This window comes from Balaenoptera physalus (genome assembly GCF_965194825.1).
Source record: "Balaenoptera physalus genome assembly, chromosome: 5".
Taxonomy (NCBI): Eukaryota; Metazoa; Chordata; class Mammalia; order Artiodactyla; family Balaenopteridae; genus Balaenoptera; species Balaenoptera physalus.
The window spans coordinates 60,659,668-60,682,158 of NC_138884.1; the positions used below are offsets into that span (position 1 = coordinate 60,659,668).

The window sequence follows — 22,491 nt, forward strand, 5'->3', positions numbered from 1 at the left end:
GGCGCCCTGCATTGGGAGCGCAGAGTCTTATCCACTGCGCCACCAGGGAAGTCCCTGGACCTCAAGTCTTAAGGTAACAGAACTTGGTTGCAGCTATTTATGGTGGACCCCTGTCAGATGCTTTTATTGGATTCTAATTACTCAGTTTAGTCTAGTCATTAACGTCATCAACCTAATTGGAGTTAGTATTGTGAAAGTTTTAACTGTTGAATAATCATCAAAGTAGTACATTTTGAGTCCCAGAAATTCACTAGACTATTTGCTAGACTGCTTCTACTAGCATCCAAATTAGACCATCAGTTGACTAGGAGGTTGATTTTTAGGCCCTTGAGAGTATTTGCACTTATGACAGTATATTCTGCATTTTTGTAAGGATAATTTAGTGGCTTAGGAAATGTGGATATAATGAGCTCCCTTATAATTTTTCTGTACTTGACCATAGACAAAAAGGAATTTTCACTTCCTAATGGTATGTGAATTAGTGCCTGCTGATACCACTTATATTTTTGTTAGGACCGATAGGGGGCACCAACATCCATGGTAACCTATGCCAAATCTGACTAACTTCCTTCAGCTTTCACCTTTTGGAAAAAAAAACAAGTCATTAGGGAATAGAAGGTGAAGGGTAAATACGAATACTCCTTCTAGTGCCTGGAGCCTTACCTTTCTGGTAGAGTTATGCCTATCCATTTGCCACCCAGAAGCAAAATACCCTTCCTGACTTAATGGTGTTTTTACTTCTTAACTTTTTTTTTCTTTTGTCTTTAGAAACTATTCTTATCCAGTCATGAGGGGAAGTGGAATTGTAGAGCATTATAGGTATCATTTTATCATGATTTGTAATTTGGGGTTTTAATTATTGAAAAGGGACATGGTGAAAATTTTATCTTCCCCAAGAATGCTATGCAAAAATCAATATAGACTTAATTATTGAAAGCATAACTTAGGTTGACTTCTGTCATCCTATGAAACTCGTAAACATTACCTGATCTTTTTAGAGTTGACTTTTTATGTTTACTTCAGGGTGAAACTAGAGATAAAAGAGGGTCAGGTGGAAAAACATGTAACTATCACAGTACTTTAGGAATTCCTTTTGGAGCCAATATTATTAGTGTTCTTATAGATAATTTTGATATATAATAAAATCTTTCTCAAAGTATGCAGATAGATCATATTGAATTGTACTGATGGGAATGGACAACAAGATTATTGAGAATAGATTGAAATTTTTAAATAGGTTTATATGAGTCATGGGTAAAAAAATGTGCTTTTTTGATTAAATGGTCTGAAACAAAGCATGCTTTTTCAGTAGTTCAACATAACGTTAAACAAGATTAAATAAGGTATTAGAGATAACCAAAGTCATAATTCTAATTTTAAACAATGCTAAGATACATCTGCAAAAAATAGATTATATATATTTCTGCCTGCTGTACCATGAAAATGATGACTAAAACTAGGGAAGTTCTAGAGAGAGAGTTTAAAAATGATTGGAGGGTGAGGGATGGAATCCATGATCAAGGAGGACTGCTGATTATCCTTAATTATATTCTCATTGCTCTTATTATTTAATGTTCAAATTAACCAGTTACTCAAACTGAGTCACAACATGAAGAAAAACGTGAGGTGTATTAGTGTTATTTCAATTTTGAAAATAAGTAAACTCCTCATTTCTCATTTCTTGAGATTATTTGAAAGTATAGACTAGACATGGCAAATATATGAAACTAGTTTGTAGCTGTGCATCTCTAGTAGGACATATTCCCCTCCCGAGCTATCATTTGGTCTCATTTAATCTTTAATATTTTAATCCTCCCTGCCCCCCAGTAAAAAAGAAAGGAACGGAAAATAAAAAAAGGAAAGCGAAGAAATAAAAGACCTATCCTAAAATTAATTCTTGGCTTGGTCTTTCCTCGTGGAGTGTTTTTTAATTAAAGAACATTTGAATGAAAAATATTTCAGAGAGATCTGTGGAAAAATTGGTTTCGTCAGTTTTGAATTTGGAATAAAAAAATATTAACATGAAGTTCTGTTTTCCTTTTCTTCTTTCCTATTGCCCTAAATCTGAAACCTGAGAAGAAAAGGAAGTCTTCCTGTTTGTGTTACACCAAATCTGTTTTCAGTTCAGTCTTTGACCCCATTATTGTCTTTTCCCTTCTCTGTGCCACATTTCCCTCTTGTTTTTTATATGACGTTAATAACAAAAATAGTCCTGTTGCAAAGCCTCTAGTGTAGTTCTTACTAGTGTGAGATTTGGTATAGGAGTTGATTCTTTTACTTGCCAAACATTTATTCTGTATCTACTATGTGTGGCTGTTTTTACTATATAATAATCTCAAACATTTCTTTCTCAGGGAATATGAAAAAGTTAGCTATATTTAAAATCATAGCTCTATATAGTTAGTAAAACTTTTAAACTTGCATACACGAAAACTTAACACAGTGATGGAATTCTGTTTTTTATGATTTTTAGAAGATAAGTATCACTATTAGTATCTTTTTCTAACTAAGTTTATTTAAGAGGCATTATTGAGACCTAGCATAATCACTTAGGAATTTTGAGGGTTTTGAAGAAATTGAGACATTATTCCCAGCTTCATAAAATTTAAATCTTGTTGAGACAAAATTAATAATAATTTAAAACTGTGAGGATGATTTTAATCCTGTATGATTACTTTACTTGGGAGTCTAACAGTTTTCAATGTATCTGTGTGCCTTTAGAATTGGTCTCATTATAGGGATTGTTCTGTTTTTGCATACTGATAGTGTAGACTTTACATCTTTTATGAGTGTCTCTTGGAATACTCACTAATTTTGGGTATTTTTTTTTATTTAAAAAAATTTTTTAAAAGGAGGCCTGTTATGTGATACTTTTTTAGAGTGTCCGTGACTACTAAGTTACACCAAAGAAACATTGATTCTAATTTTACCCTGAAGATTTTGTAGTCAGAAAAGAGGTAGCTATACTAGTATACTTATGGTTGCTGCAGGTAGAGATGGGTTAAAGTATGAAAAATTGAGTTACAGGACAATATCAAGTGCAATGTTAAATATCTTTTAAATTAGATCTTAAATACAGTGTTTCTGTAATTAAACATTATTAATTAAGCATACATATTTGTAGAAACTTACACATATTTGTAGAAAATTTGACAAAATCAAAAAATATCTAAGGGATACAAAAATCACCTAATCTTTTTTCCAGAATTAATCATTATTATTTGAAATCATCTTTGCATTCTTTTTTTTCTCAGATAATGATTACATATTTATTTAACTGTAAAAACTAGTGATGCTTGTTTTGTAAAAAAAAAAAAAAAAAAAAAAAGGAGTCTTCTAATACATGAAGGTTTTATCCAACTCTTAGAGTAAATGCTGCTAACAGCTTGGTGTATATCAAATGGTCTAGTTTCTTTGTTGGTGCGAGTGAGTTGAATGAGAGAGAAGGTGTGGGTGTGGGTATGTGTGTGTGGGGGGGGTGTGTGTCTGAGAGAGTATGTTAGGATTTGGCTCATTCTCATTTACTTATGAATGTTTCACAGTATGATGTTCATAATTTATTTGATCTTTTATGTTGGTAGACAGATTGTTTTCAGTACATTGCTATCACATATACATTGCTGAAGTGAACATCCTTTTACAGTTATTTTTGAGTACAAAAGTACTTCTTTGGAATGGATTCCTGGAAATGGAATTTAAGGGCCAGAGGTTATTCACGTGTTAATTTGATAAATGCTCCCAAGTTTTACTTCCATCAACAGTGTTTAAGAATGCTACTGGATTTGATCATCTTAGTTTTAAAAATCTGTTAAACAAAAAATAGTGTTTTGTTTTTGTTTTCCTTATTACTGTTGACATTGAGCAAATTTTCCTGTTTATTTTTTATTTGGATTTCTTTTGAAAATTTCCTGTTTTATCTATTATTAGAGTTGTTACTTATTATTCTATTAGAGTTTTTTGTTTCTTAGCGATTTGTGATGCTGTTTATATTTATGGGTATTAATCCTTCATGGTGTTGTTGCAACATATTCTCTATCTGTTTACATTATTTTCACAATGTAGAAAATTTTTTATTTTTTTGTAGTAAGATGAGTTATTCTTTTACGACTCCTTCTTTACCCCAGTATTTAAACAAATTTCTTAGATATTTTCTTTTGATACTTCTATACTTTTTTCCCCAAAGATACATGGATATCTTTTTGGATATAGTATTTAATTGTTTATCCATTTCTTATTTACTCTTTTCATTAGCATTTGACCTTGCTGACCAATCCTTGCCTCTTAAAAAGTGCTATTCTCTTTGCTAATGTAATACCACCCTCTCCTGTTTTTACATTACTAGCTGCTTTTTTTGGTCTTTTTGCTTCCTTCCACCCCCTTCACTGTGCATCCTTTGGTTATTTAGTACATCGTTGCTCATTCCTGGGCCCTTTTTGGTCTCTTATCTGCTTACTTCTTAGGTGATTTTATCTAGTATTGTGTCTTTATATATGCATTTGCTAATGACTCTCAAGTTTATATCTCCAATATAAACCTTTCTTCTTGAGTACCGGGCTAAAACTTCTGGCCACCCAACAGTTGTACAAACCTTTCTTCCAACACATAGTCGTCTTTCTTCCTCAAGAGAATCAATCCACAGTCCCATCTGGATACTACATATAGCTCACAGTGTAGGATATCTACATAATGCTTGTCCTCTTAATTCAGTCCAGTAATCTGTAAAATAATAAAAAATGTATCTATCCATCGTTTGCCCAACCCATTGTACAGTGGTGAATAGGAATAGGATAATCATAATGATAGCTTCTTTGGAAAAGGAAGGAATAAGTAGACAGCAGTCATTGGTCCATAGTAATAATGAAATCCTTCTGGACAGGAGAAGACTGCCCTGGCAACTATGTAAAATCCTTGGTTAAACTCTGATTTTGCTCTCTGGGAGGAATGCCCTTTTGAATATTGTGTGTGTCCTTGGCTTTGTTCTTTGGTGATTATTCCTTGTTATCTTCCTTTGCCACATCTGAAGTAGTAGGCATTTGAGATTGCAAAACTTTTATAGCACTGTACCAGTTGGCATACATTTAGGGGCTGCACGGTTACTTAAAGTTCAGTTATAGAGTTTTATAGGCCAGTAATGTGGTTTGATGGTAAATCTGTCTCAAACATTTAATAGATTTCTATTCTGTTTTCTTTAAGTCAGTACCATGTGATATTAACTACAGCAGAAGATCTCTTTTTGTCATATTTTTTTGAAATCAACTCATTCTCTTACTTCTCTCTCTACTAGGCCTTTTCCTTTCTCCCTGTGTTACCTGGCTACCTTGAGGGCAGCTGAAATAATAGGCTTGGGTGACATATCAGTCAAGATTTAACCAGAGAGGCAGGACAAGTAGGAGGTTTAATTATGCTAGATAGATAGATAGATAGATAGATAGGTATATATTAAGAAATTTATTACAAGGAATTGGCTTACACAATTCTGGGGGCTGGCTAACAAATCTGAAATTTGTAAGGTAAGCATTTGAAAAGGTAAGAGCTCAGGCAGGCTGGAACACATGGGCATATGCTGAAGCTGTTCTCCATAGGCAATTAGAAAAGGAAGATCTGGTGAAGGGATAGCAGTTATAGACTCAGCTGGTATTTGGAGTCACATTTGTCAGGAAGAACCCAGTCTCTTTTAAGAGCTCAGCTGACTAGGTCCAGCTCACTAAGGATGATCACCCTAGCTTATTAGGGACTTTAATTATATCTGCAAATCCTGCTCCCCACCTCTAACAGCAGCACCTAGATTAGTGTCTGTCTGAAAAACTGAGAGAAAGTATTTACCAAATGGCTGTTGCCCTTCTTTCCTCTTAGTTTACCCTAACCAGCTTAACACATCAAAAATCATCATAGGTGGGAAAGAAACACTCTTTACCTGATCTTTGCTACTGTCTGACAAAGAATCTTTGAGGTCACAAAGTTAACTCCTTGTATTTGGAATGCAGAAACAACTGCCTTTCCCAAACCTGAGAGACCTCAAATTACTGGACTGTTATAGAGTAGGGTTTGCTACTGAGAGATCTTCTCTCAGTGGCACTATTTTTGTGTCTATCTCTGCTTACAAACTGCCTTATTCATAGTTGAGTTGATCTTTCTAGTTATTCTTTAAACAGCTAACACATCAATATTTTGAGTTTTTCTAATTGCTTTTCTTAGAGCTCCATACCTGGTAGTCATGTGATGTGCCCTACTCGTTATTTCAGGCAAGAGTTTTACAGGATTGTTTGCTACTGCATAAGACTTGCTGGCTTCCCAGCCTGATACGCTTCCTTGCTACCTGTCTTCTAAGCCTTATCAGAATTTTTAGGAACTTATTATTGCAGCATTCCACTACTAACTTACTGTATTAGTTACGGTATAGGATGTGTTATTTGAAAAAAGAGACTCCAAAATACATGAAGTTCAAACAGGATAGATTATGTGGTAATCTGGGGGTAGTCCTTCAGGTCATTCGTAGATCTAAGTTTCTACTGTTTTGTTACACCATCCCTTAATCTGTGCTGTCTAGTATGGTAGTAACTAGCCATATGTGGCTACTGAGCACTTGAAATGTGGGTCTGGATTTTTAATTTTATTTAATTTCAAATTAATGTAATTTAATCATATGTGGCTAGTGGCTACCATATTGGAGAATCATCACAGAAAGTTTTATTGAATAGCTGTGCCTTAGAGTGTTGACTTCATCTACAAGTTCTAATCTGGCTTCCCAGCATTATGTCCATGTTTCACCCTGTTGTGGGCTGAATTGTGTTTCCTCACAATTCATGCTGGAGCCCTAACCCCCAGTGTCTCAGGATGTGACAGGTTAAATCAGGTCATGTGGGGTGTGCTCCAGTCCAGTCTGAGAGGCATCCTTATGAGAAGAAGAAATTTGGACATAAAAAGAGACACCGGGGATGTGTACACAGAGAGAAAAGGCCATGTGAGGACACAATGAGAAGATGGCCATCTGTAAGCCAAGGAGAGAGGCCTTAGGAGAAACCACACCTGCTGACACCTTGATCTTAGACTTCTAGCCTCAGTAACTGTGAGAAAATAATTTGCTGTTGTTTAAGCCACCCAGTCTATGTATTTTGCAAGGCAGCCCTAGCAAACTAATACACAGCCCATGAGAAATAAGAAATAGAAAAGTGAGCACAGACAGCTTCCTTTTAAGGCGTTGACCAAGAAATTGCAAACCTAACTTCCTGTTATATCCTGTTGGCCAGAACTTAGTTATATGTCTATACCTAGGACCTAGCTCTTGCTCTGTGGCCATTATACCCAGATATAACTTGTGGGAGAAGTGTTTTACTAAAAGAAAAAGGGGAGTGTGGATATTGGGGGATAATTAAAGACTTACACCAATATAATTCTAGGATTACATTGTCCTTATGGCCAGCAATATAAGAAAAAAGTCACTTCTGGTTCCTGAAATATTCTTTTTGGCCTAGTTTGGGTCATGTGTCCATTCCTGAGTCAGCAACTTCTACTACGGAAGAAGATTTCTTTGTTCAGGCCTACATCATGTCTTTCCGCTCCATCTTGGAGGTGGACTAGGAGAGGTCATTCCCACCTGAGCCTCATGGAATGGTTTCCCAAAGAGTGTTTCTATTGCCAGAAAGGTGAAGTAGGAGAGTGGGAAGGGAAAGGATACTGGACATAAGACCTCCAAATTATACCTTGAAACGTCCTACCTCTCTCCATCTTTGCTGCCATTACCCTAGCGCTGGCTATTATCTTACTTAGACTTCATAGCAGCCTCCTAATTTGATCTCCTAGTTCTCTCTTCTGGTCTCACCATACTCCATTTATTATTCATGCAACAACTAAGCTAATCTTTCTGAAATGTAAATTGTTATTTGACTTCTCATCGCTCTTAGAATAAAGCCCAAACTTCTAACTTGGCCTTAGGATGTTATATTGACTCCAATAAATGATTGTCTTTTGTCTCTTTTTCAGTATTTATATCTGTCGTTTGTTTTTCTTCTCTTATTGCATCAGATTTGAACAGGCCCAAAATGTTGAATAGAAGTGGTAATATAGGCTATCCTTATCTTTCCCTTGTTTTAATAGGAGTGCTGTTGGGTCACTATTAAGTATAATCCTTTATCAATTTAGTATATCTCTTTCTTCTACCCTACTAAATATTAGCAGAAATGTATACTGAATTTTATCAAATGCTTTTTTGGCATCTATTGAAAAGATCATTTCTTCCCTTTCCCTCCAATCTCTTCATATAATGAATTGCGATAATAAATTTCCTAATTACCTGTGTTTGAGATACTTATTATGATGTAATTTTCTTTTAACATACTGTTGGGTTTGATTTCATTAACCTTTTAATTTATATTTTCTATGGAGCTTATTCATTTCATATTAGATTTTCAAATTTATTGGGAGAAACTATAGATAATTTCCTTCTTACATCAGTCTTATAAAATTTGTGTTTTATAGATTTAATTTATATGCGTCCTTTTTCCTTTCAATCGTATGTTGTATTTTTAACTGTTTTTGCCATTGAGTTGTTAGAAGTTTGATCAAGTGCTTTATTTGATCTCTTTATAGTCAAGTAATTTTTTAAGTGGCTTAAGTAATTTAGTGTGTACTTCTTAATTTTGTATAATTAAAACAATTTAATTGTTAACAACACAACAAAAGTTTTATTGTTTTAACCACTTAAGTGTATAGTTCAGTAATGTTAAGTGTATTCACATTGTTGTGTAACAGATCTTCAGAACTTTTTCATCTGGTAAAACTGAAATTCTATACTCATTAGACAGCAACTTTCCATTCTCCTTTCTGCCAACTCCTGGCAGCCAACATTCTACTTTCTGTTTCTATGAATTTGACTACTTTAGATACTTCATATAAGTAGAATCATATAGTACTTGTCTTTTTGTGACTGGCTTATTTCACTTAACATGACATCCTAAGATTCATACATGTTGTGTCATGTAACAGGATTTCCTTCCCTTCTAAGACTGAATATCCCGTTGTATGTATATATACCACATTTTGTTTTATCCATATATCCATCGACGGACATTCGGGTTGCTTCCACCTCTTGGCTTATTGTGCCTGAATTTTTACACTCAATTCTTGTAATTCGAATTTATACTGGCTTTGGAGGAAGACATGAACTTAGTCTTATGTTTCCAAATAGTTAATCAGTTGATTTAGCTATTTCATCATCTATCCTTTCCCACTATTTGAAGTACTACCTTTATTTCATATATTTAGACAATAGAACAATAGACTGGGTTATATCTGCTCAGTATGTACATATTTATATGTATTACATTTGTATAACCTTAAGGCCCACATACTAAAATTAGTTGTTTGTACTAAGCAATTTCCTGTGCTTTTTGATAAGTAGCTAACATCTGTAGGGTTTTATGGTTAACAAAATAATGTTCCATATTTTTCATCTTACTTAGTCAGTGGTCTTTTGAAATATATATATATATATATATATTTTTTTTTACTGCCTGTTAAGCCTGTAAGCAGGGTTGGCTTCTTTCTTTCCTTTCTTCTCTCCCTCTTTTCCAGATTTCTACTAAAGAAGTAAAGGTGCCTTCAGCACCAGCATCTATACCATGTTCTTATTGATTTGTGATGTCATTAGTCTTAACTAGGCTGCCTTTGGGCTTGAACACCTCCATAACACTATTAGGGCAGGATCTACAAACTATAAATGTGTTTTAGTTCTCTTGCATTATCATTCCAGTGTTCTTTAGTTTTGTTTCAATATTTTAAAAATATATTTCAAATAAACCAGGAATAATTTAATACTTATGCAGTTGCTATTCAGGAAATGCCAAAATAGAAGAGCTGCTATATGCCCTGAGATAGATAAGTTTTATTTCTATGGAAGGGATGATACATCTTTTAAACTGAACCTATGCTAAAGTATGTAGCAAAGTTACCAAACTATGACTGATGTTTGTTTATTTAATGTTGGTGGAGTCTTAAAGGGAGATTGCATTATCTTTTTTCTGTTTTTATTAAATCATGTAGGAAATGTAAATGTAAATTGTGTACTTGTGTAAACAAATTTTTGTTTTGCATAAATGGGGTCATTATAAAAATATTATGAAAATTTCTTTTTAAAATTAGTGGTCTTATCATAGACTTTTCCCATATAAATACACTTATCGTTTATCTTATTCTTCTTAATGGCTGTGGAGTGTTCCCTTGTCAGGTATCATGACTCCCCTGGTTTTATTGAGTGTTTATAGCCAGTGTTTTGGCTGTGTCCAGTGTTCTACTACAAACAATACTGCAGTGGACTCTTTTTGGTATGTATCTCTGTGTATGTATGTCTGTATTTTGGTAGGATGTATTCCAGTGGTCAAAGTGCTAGACCAAGGGTACATGGGTCTGTTTCTGTAACTCTCATTTTATTATCTGTATGAGCACTGTATTTTTTAAACTACAGTGGTTTTGTAGTGGTTTAGTATGTTTTAGGATGTGCTATGTCAGATGTCAGCTTTCAAGCCCCATTAATATCTGTTCTCTGTGGATGTCACTCTGTTAGCTGCTTTACCCATTAAGAGCCAGATAAAATATCACCTCTTCCCTGAAAGTATTCATAACACTTAGAACATTGGGTAATTATAACCTCAATAACTAATATTTTAATAACTAGTATTTTAATGAGTGCTTACTATATACCAGGCACAGTTGTAATTGCTTTATGTATAGTATCTCATTTAACCCTCACAACTCTAAGAGGTAGATAATATTATTATCCACAGTTTGTAGTTGAAAAAAAAATCAAGGAAATGAGTAACTTACTCAAGGTCACAGTAAATGATGGAAATAAGATATAAACATGGGCAGTCTCACATCAAAGTCTGCTTTTTTTAACTCCTGTAGTTCACTGCCTCCCTACTACTCTTTCATGGTCTCCCTAGTAATTGCTCCAGAGATGTTTTGTATAAATTGTAGAACTCACTAGCTTATTTCATGTTGCATTTTGGTCACATGTTGCATTTTGGTCATCTTTACAGATCTGTGTGAATGACATCTTTGTCTAATTTATGACCTACCCTGGGTCATTGTATGTAAGCAGTAATAGTCCTGGTACGTTTAAGAGTTGGTTAGAACACCAGATTATAAAACTGCACCCCACCCCTTTCAAAAAAAAAACTTTATTGGAGTGTAGTTAATGTTGCTCTGTTCTGTTACATCTTGTTGTTTCCCTAACTCCATCTTGGGAAAAATTCATGTGATTGATCTTGGATGGATTTCATAGATTGTGAGTGAATCATATACTATTCTTCCCCTTTTCTGGAACATCAAATGAAAATAGATACCTTGTAGATGACCTCTTTTATAGTAAGTTCTTAAAATGTGAAGTGAGAAGAATGCTGTCTTAGACCCTACTACATCTCTTAATTCATGCTGTCAAGTAAGTGTGAGATGCAAGCTAAATCTCTCAGAGCCTCACATAAAAGGGACATCATAATACCTTCTTTTGGTGGGGGTCAGATGAGCTAATTGTGTGAAAACATTAGTGAACTATAACAGTCTCCGTAAATACTAGTTTTTAAAACTGAAGTTTGAGGAAGAATGGAGACTGTTGTAAAAATGGGGTTACTGACTAGCAATATGTTTGGCTGTTTTTAAAAAATACAATTTAAAATCTGTAAGTTAGAAAAATCTGACTGTTTTATTTTCTTTCCTGACTCCACTTAATTTGTTTATTTTATTGAATTCATAGACTGCCAGTAAAACTCTTCGGCTGTAATTGTGCATGTGGGTTAATTTATTTTAGGTGGAGCCATTGTTAGCATAGGAAGTGGGATTCTGTAATGAAGATTCCACAAATAATAGTTGTGTGGGTTAGATGATCTTTTAGGATTATATTCTGGATTCATTAGATCTTTAGTATTTAAATAGAATATATTCTTAAATTCCCCCAGAATTTAGAGTTTTTTACTATTTAATCATACTGTTAATAAAGAGGGACAGATAAGAGTAATGGGGAAGTCAGCATCCTTTTCTTACTCTTTTATCTCCTTTTCTGGGAATGATGAGGCAAACCGTATTTCGGTGACTTCTCTGCTGTAGGCTTAGCAGGTGATTCAGTCGTTCTAGATAAAATGGCAAAGTATCAAAGCAAAGATCTGACCATGCTGTTTTCTTAAGTCTCAGAACTTTTTTTAAAAATAAATTTATTTATTTTATTTATTTATTTTTGGCTGCATTGGGTCTTCGTTGCTGCGCATGGGCTTTCTCTAGTTGTGGCAGATGGGGGCTACTCTTCGTTGTGTTGCGTGGGCTTCTCATTGCGGTGGCTTCTCGTTGTGGAGCATGGGCTCTAGGCATATGGGCTTCAGTATTTGTGGCACGTGGGCTCAGTAGTCGTGGTTCGCGGGCCCTAGAGCGCAGGCTCAGTAATTGTGGCGCACTGGCTTAGTTGCTCCACGACATGTGGGATCTTCCTGGACCAGGGCTTGAACCCGTGTCCCCTGCATTGGCAGGCGGATTCTTAACCACTGCGCCACCAGGGAAGCCCCTTAAGTCTCAGAACTTTGAAAACATATCCCTAACTTACTTTGTGGATTGTTCTTTCATTTGTACCTTCCCTTCCTTTTTTTTTCTTACTCTACCCAGTATTACCACCTCTCAGTCCAAGATCCTCTCCACTATTCGACCCAGGTTTCTGGCTCCAACCCAAACTCTGGTACTGAGTTCTCTTAGCCAGAGCCGTGTTCTGGAATATATTTTAAGTTGTTAATGTGCTCTAGGTATGTGGGAGGTGTTTTCATATGTAGAAGTTCTTACCTACTTTAGCCTTATCACCAGATCCTCTTATCTTGTATGCCAAGACATAAAAAACATGGGCTTGGTATTGCAGCTTTTGGGTTTTGTTTCCCATGGAGCCCAGAAGAATAGCAAGGGGAGCCATTCATTGGCTTAGACAGCCTTGAATGTTAAGATTCATAAATCTTAATCAAGTACTGAGGGCTTCTGACCTTACTACTAGAAGCAGAAGTTTCCCTGAAAATCTTAATTGAAGGGTCAGATTCCAATTTCATTGAACCCCAGGCATGTGAATACTTGGCAATTTCTGTGCCTGACGTAAAATTACATTCCATTATGAAATAACCCATTGCCTTTGTATTTGTTTTCCAACATTTCTCCTGGAAAAAAACATTATATGGAAAGAGTTTAAAATCAAGTTGGGACACTTTTGCATCCTGCTTTAATACTTTGTGACTTTGGGAAAATTGCTGTTTAACCTCATTTTTTTCATCCCTGTTGGGACTAATAATTTTTTCTAACAGTTTTTCTAAAGAATTGAGATAATGTCTATATCTAGTACACTGTCTTATATGTTGGAGGTATTCGTTACTTAGTTTTTTTGTATTTAATTGTTAAATGTAATTCTTGAATGAAGTTGTCATTGTTCTTTTCCAGTCAGGAGCAGTTTTCTTTACCTTTTTTAGGTCATGGATTTTAGTTAGATTCTGATGAAAACTGAGGACCCTTTCTCCCTCAGGTGTACTTAAATATATACATACAGCATTTTGCAGATTGTTTCAGGAGGATAGAACTTTTGAGGCATAGGTCTATGAACCGTGAATTATTTACCTTAGGTGACGAGTACTGGATTTCACCTTTCGTCCACTGAGGGAGTTCAATGACCTTCTGTGCTTTTTATCACCTCTAAAATTAAAAAGTAAACAACCCCTTCCATACCTCTCCTCAAATAATCATATCAAAGCTAAAGAATTTTTCTTCCAGAAGTTGACACTATATAACCTTTCAGAGAGTTTTCTTTGGATATATAATAGATTAGAACATTTTAAATCAATACCAGTCTTTCCTCCTTTGTTCTTTTTGAAACCATTGGAATCTTGACTCAGAGAAAAAACTAGTTAAGAGATAATTGGTTTCTATATATGCTTTTCTTCCCCTAGAGGTATGAAGGATGTCTTAGGGAATGATAGGATGTACTTAATAAAGTTTATAGCTATTTCCTCATTCTGTGTTTTACACCAAACTATAAAGCTTTAATTGTATTTCTTCTGGCTTATTTTACAATTTTTGTCTTAACTTTTCTTTTAAATATGGTGCATTGAGCACATTCCTTTAACTTTCTTTTGTCCCAACATCCCACTTATATTGTTTAAAGATTGAACTAAACCACAGTTTTGAAAAGCAAGGAACAAATGTTATTACATTGGTCAAACTACCTTAAAGAGGAGTAAAAGGACCTCATTAGCTCTGTAGCTTTATGTGTGCTCGGATGTGTGTGGGGAAGGAGGGGAGAAGATCCATCTTTAGGCATGGATAAGTCCATATTTGAATAATATCATCAGTACTGGTTTTCTTTCAACATTTTAGTCTCTCTTTTCTTCTGTATTAGTTTTATTTTCAGCCAGGCAAAGATGGCTGCCAGAGGAGAGGGGGGATGGGATATTCTAGCCAGACCTGGGTCATGTGGCCACCCCAGTGGTAGCTGGGAAGACTCACCTCCACCCAAATCACATGTAATATTTTCCCCACGGACAAGAGGGATTATATTACTAGAAAAAGGGACCGGGGAGAAAGCATGTTGAACAGTAAAATTACAGTTGACAGTCCACTACAGGTACCATCAGAGGACAAGAAATTATGAAGAAGATAGGAAGTTCATGGGATTGGATTGACAGCAAAATCTCAAAGGAAACTGGAACTCAAGATACCAGAGGTAAGCTCAGATTTTCCTAGGGGAACCTCAGATAGACTCCAAGCTTGGAGTCAGCAAGTACAGAGAACAGTAGTGGGCAATTGGGTAATAATCAAGAATTTTTTAAAGAACTATTTTCCAAAGTGCTGTGTTAGTTGGACCTCCTTCCTGCCCTTTCTCCAGTCTTAACAGCCCTCGTGGCAGTCATGCCTGCCCTCAGGCCTGAAGTCTAAGAACTGTTCTCTTTTAAGAAAGTAGATTAGCAATTCAGTAGGACATCTGAGGTGTTGGCACCTGAGAGAGAAGCAGAGGCACTGAGGCATGCCTCTTCAGAGAAAAGCAGTTTTGGCGGATCCCAGCAAGTTTAACTTCCTGTCTAGGTACCTTTCTGGGATACCTGCTTAAATAGTACTACCCTCCCATTTAAGGGAGACACCATTTGGGAAAACAAATTCGAACAACCTCAGAGAGAGCTAAAAGTAATCTTTTATATGCCAATGTAAACAGACAGACAATTGAGGAGAATAAAGATGGAAGAGGATTAAGATGAAAGAAAGAACAGCTGACCTCAGATAAAATTCAGAAGAAAACTTCAAAGAAAAAAAAGTGTAATATGTATTTTACTAAGATTCAGGAACCTGTTGCAATGATTAATCATAGTTTCATTGAAAAAGTGGCAGAGAACCAGAAAAGATTTTGAAAATTATGAAGATAAATTTTAATGGATGGGTTAAATAACAATTTAGCATGAATCAAGACTGAGTTGTTGATTTGGATGCCAATGTAAACAGACAGACAATTGAGGAGAATAAAGATGGAAGAGGATTAAGATGAAAGAAAGAACAGCTGACCTCAGATAAAATTCAGAAGAAAACTTCAAAGAAAAAAAAGTGTAATATGTATTTTACTAAGATTCAGGAACCTGTTGCAATGATTAATCATAGTTTCATTGAAAAAGTGGCAGAGAACCAGAAAAGATTTTGAAAATTATGAAGATAAATTTTAATGGATGGGTTAAATAACAATTTAGCATGAATCAAGACTGAGTTGTTGATTTGGAGCCAAAGAGGAGGAACTCTGTATATGTGAAGAAAAAAAAAAAATCTGGAAAAATTGAGAGAAAAAGAGTATGGAAAATACATCACAAAGTTTTCATATCTGTAAATATGAGTTCTAGAAGTAAAGAACAGGAAGGTGGAAAGGAGAAAAATATTGAAAGAAATAATTGAAGAAATTTCATGAGCCAGAGAAAGATAATGAATTTCAGATTAAAGGAACCCATCTAGTACCACACAGGATGAATGGAAAAAGACCTATATCTAGACACATCTGGCAAAATTTCAGAACTCTGAGGATAAAAAGAAAATCCTCAGTTACTGCTAGAGATAGGGAATAAAACATGGAAAATCAAATAACTGAGTTCTTAGCAGCCATGCTGAATGCTTGAAGATAGTGAAGCAGTATTTTCATCATTTGGGGGAAAATGTTGAACTTAAATTTTTTATACTTAACCACATTATTTATCATATGAGGACAAGTATATTTTTATATTTAGGAAAACTGTGTACTTTATATGAAAATATTTGAGATACTATAATACAGTGGAAAATATAATCCACGATAGAGGATATATATGGTGGTAGGGCAGTGTCGGGGGGGAGGAAACTGGTAGCTACAGTGGCAGTCTTGGGCCTTCAAAAAGAACCAAAGAGAGCTAGAAGAAAATTCAATTGCTGCCACTCTTAGAAAACATGGACAATTCTGTTTCAACCAGTAATGTCTAAATGATATAAAATTACATTCTCTTCAGTGATTAGTATTTACTTAGTCACATTATAAATGCAATTAATTAATTTTTAGTTTTTAGAATCAACCTAGAAAATATATAAAATAGACTTGATTATAGTTATGGAGTAGTTAAGGAGTATAGTTATAAACCTTTATAATATAAAAATAATATAACCTATAAAATTGGGAGATAGAGGGCAACAAAGGAAGGGTTAGTGCTCATTTCTTCAGTGGACAGTCAGTTAATAGATAGCACATAAAAATTGGTAAATCAGGGCTTCCCTGGTGGCGCAGTGGTTGAGAATCTGCCTGCCAATGCAGGGGACACGGGTTTGAGCCCTGGTCTGGGAAGATCCTACATGCCGCGGAGCAACCAGGCCTGTGAGCCACAACTACTGAGCCTGCGCGTCTGGAGCCTGTGCTCTGCAACAAGAGAGGCCGCGACAGTGAAAGGCCCACGCACCGTGATGAAGAGTGGCCCCCACTTGCCGCAACTAGAGAAAGCCCTCGCACAGAAACGAAGACCCAACACAGCCAAAAATAAATAAATTAATTAATTAATTTTAAAAAAAATTGGTAAATCAAGAAACAGAAGTAAAATGGTGTTAAAGTTAAGCTTGAAACCGCACTAGAAGTCAGTTAACAGCGTTAACAGTGTATTGCCATTTTGTTTCAGGCCAGTAACAAAAAGACTTACTGTTCATCTTGTGCCTTTGTGGCCTTTGAATTTTTTAAAAATCGCACTTTAATGCATCATATTTATAATATTAAAAAGATTGCAGATGTGTTGCATTTACTTACTTAGATAATACTTTTATTTATAAAGTGCCATTCCAGGACCACATGGTTTTTAGAAATTCTGTGAGGTAGAAATGGAGGGCATATGGAAATTAATTCCAGGAAATTGGAAAGTTGCATAGAATACAAATATGAATATTTTTATGTAAGATGCGTAATTATTTCTTGACTGGCTTACACTCTTGATTTTGTATGTCAATTCCAGAGTCCTTTCCATGATTCTTTTTTAAAAAAAAAAGTTTGTTAAAAATTTGGATGTATGGGAAAATTCTGAGTCCTTCCCACCAGTGCCTTTAAATAAGATGACATTTTCTCTGACATACTGAAGACTGGGATTAGAAGCTTGGTTTTTCCATAAGAAGAAAGTCATGTGATCAAGGAGAGCTACAGCTACTGGAGGCAGGGTATATCTTCTGGAAGAACTGGAAGAAAAGATGGGAATAGAGATGGCCTTCCTTATCCTTCTAAAGATAGGGCTTATCTTATGTCCCTAGCTGGACAATATTTGTTGAATGAAAGAATTTATTTTGATGCCACTTCAACTTAAAGGTAGGTTGGCATCCTGTTTCTACTGTACATAGGTAAAATGTTTTTTGAAAGCCTAATTTTAGGAGTGTTGTATCAGAAACATCTTTTGGGAAGCACATTGCTAATTGTATGTTTTTCATATTTGATTTTAAAAATCATAAAATATTATGCTGTTATATGCCTTTAAGTACTGAAAGTGTAAACTGCCAAGACCCTAAGACCTAAGTACACTATCTATAATGATTCTACTTAAATTATACATAGTTTTCTAGGCAAGCTGGAGTGCTTAAAAAGAAATCAAATTATGCAAACATATACCCTTAAAATAACTTATGAGAAATACTTTAAAAACTAAGCATTTTACTGCAAATTGTGGAATTTGTGTTAGAGAGAGATGGTTTACCTGAGCGTACAAAAATGAATATTAAAGTATGAAATTATATTTGGCAATTCAGTTATGCTTTTAAACATTTTATAAGTTATTGGTTTTTTAGTGGCTACCCTTTAAAGAATATTAACTGCCTTCACTGAGAGACATTGGCATATATGTTCTTGAAGAGGATGGGAATTGTCAAGTAATTGTAAATATAGTTGACTCTGTTAAGAAATTGATGAAAGAGCTATTGAAAGATATGAATGTGAGTTAAATTTGGTTTCATAAAACAGTAGTGGTTTCATAAAACATGCTAGTGTTTATCTATTACACACAGAAAAGTTGTTATATATTAACTTCTGTTTTCTTATCTGGTGTTAGTTTTTGTTAGATTTGGTAGTAAAACTGAATATCTGAAATTTGTGGGGGAAGTTGAAAGTAATGGTAACATTGCTTCTAACGTGGCTGTGTTGTGAGATATCTTCATGATGACCAAAGAGTCACAGTTACATTGAATGAAATCAGTATTTCTTTATATATATATATATATATATATGGGGTTTGTGTTGGGATCTCTGGTCAGGATCAGGTTAGTGGAAAAGAGGCCCCATTTTACAATTTTTGGCCTAGTTTTTTGAGGATATAGACAATTTAATGTAATATATTTCTTAGGAGATGGAATTATGAGTCTGAAAGAGTACTTGCAGTAATTGCTTGCAGGCAAACCTTTCCAGATTTGTTATGAATAGACTAGGCTAGAAACAGCAGAGTGGTAATTGGCATCATGAGAAACCAGACTGATTGGAGCTTGCTGCCAGCAACTCCAGGCCATCAAGCAACCAGAGAAGGAGTTGAGATTGCAAGGTTCCTTGGGTAGTTTTTGCATCCTGATTATTTTCCGTGCCTTTGATACTGTCTTAAGTGACCTAGAGCTGTTTCTTGTATCCCCTAGAGCAGGGGTCCCCAATCCCTGGGCCGCGGACCACTACCTGTCCCTGGCCTGTTAGGAACCCAGGCTGCACAGCAGGAGGTCAGCGGTGATGGAGCAGAGCTCCATCTGCCACTTCCTTTCACTCCCCATGGCTCACATTACCGCCTGAACCATCCCCCCCACACACTGCCAGGTCCTTGGAAAAATCATCTTCCACGAAACCGGTCCCTGGTTCCAAAAAGATTGGGGACCGCTGCCCTAGAGTAGGACAATCGTCCTTCCAGAAGGTAGAAATTGGTTACTCAAAAAAATTGGCTTTGGACTTGTCTTGTTGTAATTTGCATTTTTATCCCCAGTCTCTCTACTCTCCCCACCACTGTGCTTGTGGGGTTGGGGTAGGGAGGTAGGCTGTGTGTGTGTGTGTGTGTGTGTGTGTGTGTGTGTGTGTGTGGTATATTTATTTTTGTTGGTAGATACTTGTTGCTTTGGAACAGAAGAAATTGAGAGCACTGTACTATCAGTAGATTTAGCCTATTTGAAACAAAACCAAAAAATGTTGAAGTAAGTTATTCCTATTATATATGTACTTGTTTATTTTTATTTGAAATGTTGTACAGAGAAATTTGGGAGGTGAATGCTGTCTAAAAACAATAAAAATCTTGTCAATTTTGTATACATAGAACCTATTGTGAAACACTAGGAAAAGAATGAATTCATGGTGTGACCTAGCATCGGTAGAGACAAGTGCAAGTGTCCAGCAGGCACAACTGTAATTGGAGATGTGAAAGGAGGGAAAGCTGTTTTGTTTCTTACTTTGCTTAGTCTGTTACTTACATTTGGACAAGACTGTGGTTGTATTTAATTCTATACATGGGACACATCTGGATGAAATATTTGTTTAAATATAATAATACTTTCTGTACTGTCCTGAATGGAGGTTTGAGTTTTATTTATTACTTAGATTAAAGAAAAATGGAAAGGGACTATATATCAGAGAAGATGAAAAAATCATTGCAGATTTTGATTTTAGACTTTGTTGAAAATCAGGATCAAGTTTTTCTAGATTATAGACTCTTGAAGGTGTAGTAACTATTTGTCATTCTATATCCATTGTGTAGTATAAAGCCTGTCACCTAGTAAGCACTCAGTAAATATTTGCATAAATGAATGATCAAAATAGTAATGATGATCTTTCAAAAGAAAGTTTACTAGGGCCTTGTTACAGCATTAGCCTTGAGAAAAATTTTATTTAAGCAATAAATATCCTTCCTCACATTTAGAATATACTAATGGATGGCCTTTGCATGATTTTATGTATTAGGTTATAATTTTATATATCCTTACTTAATCCCTTGTTACCTAAGCCTTTTAGGTGTTCCTCACATATCTAGAAGCCTGTCCAACTATTTACATTTATTTTGGAGGTTCTGGTGAAGTTTTAATCATTCTTATTTTTAAACATTATCATCAAAATTAGACCTGGGATACATGTCAAGAAACTGTGATAGAAGCTGTTTAGTGCTCTTTGTGTTAACAAAAACCTATCTTCTTCGTCTTAGTTTGCATTCGATTCTTTTTCCAATAATGACGGAAGGATTACTTTAGAAATTTGTGCTTTAAAAATGAATAGTTTGAAATAAATGTGGAAGGCAAACAAATGAACACCCAACAGTATTTTATTAATTTAGTTTAGTAAGAATATACCCAAAGAATTCTGGATCTTTATAATACTAAATTCCGGCAGAAACTTCACAACTTAGTTAAAGAGTCCATTAAACCTGGATGGAATTTGTATTTAACAGAAGTAGATTTTTTAAAAGTGTCATTTGACTCACCATTCTTCTCTCTTCTCCAAGTACATACATATAGATAGAATCTGCATTGTGGCTCCTTATTTTGTTTTTTGGGTTTTTTTGTGGTAAATAAATTCTTAATCTGTTAGGGAATGAATGTATTTTTTTGTTAAGGGGACAGAAGTTAGATGAGAGGAGATGTAATTTGCATTTGCAATTCCTTGAAAAGTGGAAATGATGAGGGAGTAAGGATAAATCTAGATACATGTTTTAAAACATGCTTATTTCTGATCTGGGTTTCTCTTAATAGATTTTGTATCATTAATACTTACTATTTGTAGGGAAGCAAGCAGTCTCATTCACTGTCAGAGTGTAAATTCAACCTTAGAGGGCAATTTGGTAACATAAAGTTTTAAATACATGTACCCATCAAGAAATTTACAGTACAGTTATATTCAGGTATGTGCAGAGTATGTGTGCCCTTTTGTTGGGCATGTTCATTGCAGTATTGTGAAATGTTGAAGCAATACAAATGCCCATCAAAAGGGAACTGATTAAATAAATTATAGTACAGTTTTTTAGTGAAAATTTGAGCAACTATCACAGTCAAAGAGAGAGATACATATACTAATCTGAAACAATTATGGAGTGTTACGTTTTTAAAATGGAGATGAAGAAAAGTATGTACAATATGCTTCTATTTGTATAAAAAATAATCTACACTAAGATATGCTTTATATATGTAGGTTATTTCTGGAAGAATACACTAGTTGTGCTTTTAGGAGTTGGTGAGAGATAGGTTTACTTTTCCCTATGTTCTCTTTTATATAGGAATGTTTTCCATGTACATGTATTACTTTGCGGATAAAAACCATAGTTTAAAAAAAAAAAAGAAAGTAATCTGTGGTGGTAATGAAAAGAATATTACTGTGCTACATTAGACATATATCGAGGGCTTCCCTGGTAGCGCAGTTGTTAAGAATCCGCCTGCCCATGCAGGGGACAAGGGTTCGAGCCCTGGTCCGGGAAGATCCCACATGCCACGGAGCAACTAAGCCCGTGCACCGCAACTACTGAATCTGCACTCTAGAGCCTGTGAGCCACAACTACTGAAGCCCACGTGCCTAGAGCCCGTGCCCACGCACCTCAACAAAGACCCAACGCAGCCAAAACTAAAATAAAACAAATAAATTTTAAAAAAAAAAGACATATATCGAGAACCCCCAGTCATATTGTGGCATGATTTGGTTTAGGAGAAATATAAGGTAAATTCATGGGGGTAGAGTTATTTTAATAATGTATATAGGGTATCAGAAATTTGACCAGATTTTGTTAGCCTTTTAATTTAAATTCTGTTTAACTCTTTAATGTATGTATGCCACTTATGCTTGGTCCAGGCTATTTTACACTTCTGCTAAAATATAACTTACAGAGTAGAAAAGAGAAAAATAGAGATGTTATAAAGTAATGACTACATTTCACACATTTTGAGAGGTGAAGTTGGTTCAGATTTTGTTTTTCTAGTAGTGTGTTTTTATGTAGGTCGGTGAAATAATTATATTTATGCTGCAACCAA

The 22,491-nt window shown here is 35.1% G+C and overlaps 1 protein-coding gene and 1 long non-coding RNA gene across 12 annotated transcripts in view; one reads left to right on the plus strand and one right to left on the minus strand.

Annotated features, from left to right (window-relative positions):
• Positions 1–22,491, minus strand: part of LOC309661903 — a 1,098,809-nt gene that overhangs the window by 29,481 nt on the left and 1,046,837 nt on the right. The gene's annotated exons all lie outside the window — the stretch shown is intronic.
• The window catches only part of ANKRD17 (ankyrin repeat domain 17), a 169,412-nt gene that overhangs the window by 6,851 nt on the left and 140,070 nt on the right, over positions 1–22,491 (plus strand). The gene's annotated exons all lie outside the window — the stretch shown is intronic.